Below are 1,171 nucleotides of genomic sequence, written 5' to 3'. Positions count from 1 at the left end.
CAGAAAGCTGCTCCTCCAGATTGCCAAACTCAACAGCACTTAACTGGACCCTGTCACCTTGGGGGACTTCACCTCCTGGATCACCAATGCCTTCTCATTCTTTAAGGAATGGGTGGGAATGTTGGCCTGGGGGGCAGTGGTCCTCCTGGGTTGTGTCTTTTGTATCTGGCTATTGTGTCGACTCAAACGAGAGCATGCTCAGTATAAGGCAGTGGTCTACCAAGCATTGATGGCGATTAAAGATGGGACATCTCCCAATGTTTAGCTGGCCTCTTTAAAAAATTAAGAATTCGCCCTAGGTCATCTGGCAGTTGTAGTCACACAGATCCACGGTATCTAGTGACGGGCAACTTTCCTTATGCACAGACCAACCTTAGACACGGGGCCTGAAGGCGATAGGGTAATCCTATGGCGGGTAAGGCTGTGACATGAAAGGATCAACCTAAGACAGGAGCCATGGCCAATGGACAAACTTACCCAGACCTAGTCCAGCATCATATTATTAAACAAAAAAGGGGGAGATGTAGGCAGTCGATGCCTAAAAGATGGTGCCAGTTTCCGGTACACTGTGGCTGTAAACAACACCACTGCACAGGCACTAGCCCGAATCTGGCGCCAACCCCTCCCGAGCGGGTGCATGCTAATGAAGTGTCCACAGGCCGACCAATCCCAGGAGGACACATAGCCCTCCCCAGTGCTGGGGTGTATATAAGCAGTCCTCCCTGGTTTCCCGGGGTTCCCGTGGCATCGAGGCGTTCCTGCAATAAAGCTGTTGAGAAGAATCCGACCGTGTTGTGTTTTCCTTGCCGGACAAGGTGGGCGCAACAGACCAGGCTGGCCTCGAACTCACAGAGATCCACCTGCCTCTGTCTCCCAAGTACTGGAATTAAAGGCATGAGCCACCATCACCTGGAGTTATAATGAATACTTATTCAATATGAGGACACTTGAATTCTCTTAGTAAATTTAGTATATACATTATTATGAACTGTGCTATGTCCTTGATTCTCATAAGTGAGGTCTTGTATACTGTGACCAATATTGCCCCTTCTTTTCCAACCCCTCTAAGTGAAGGTTAGTTTTTATCAACAGGCTACAAAGTAGAGTCACCTGGGAAGGAGAACTTCAGCTGAATAATGACTTCCCTCCCCTCCCCTCCCCTCCCCTCCCC

This window comes from Mus caroli, chromosome 11 (genome assembly GCF_900094665.2).
Source record: "Mus caroli chromosome 11, CAROLI_EIJ_v1.1, whole genome shotgun sequence".
Classification (NCBI taxonomy): Eukaryota; Metazoa; Chordata; class Mammalia; order Rodentia; family Muridae; genus Mus; species Mus caroli.
Note: the sequence above shows the minus strand (reverse complement) of the source record.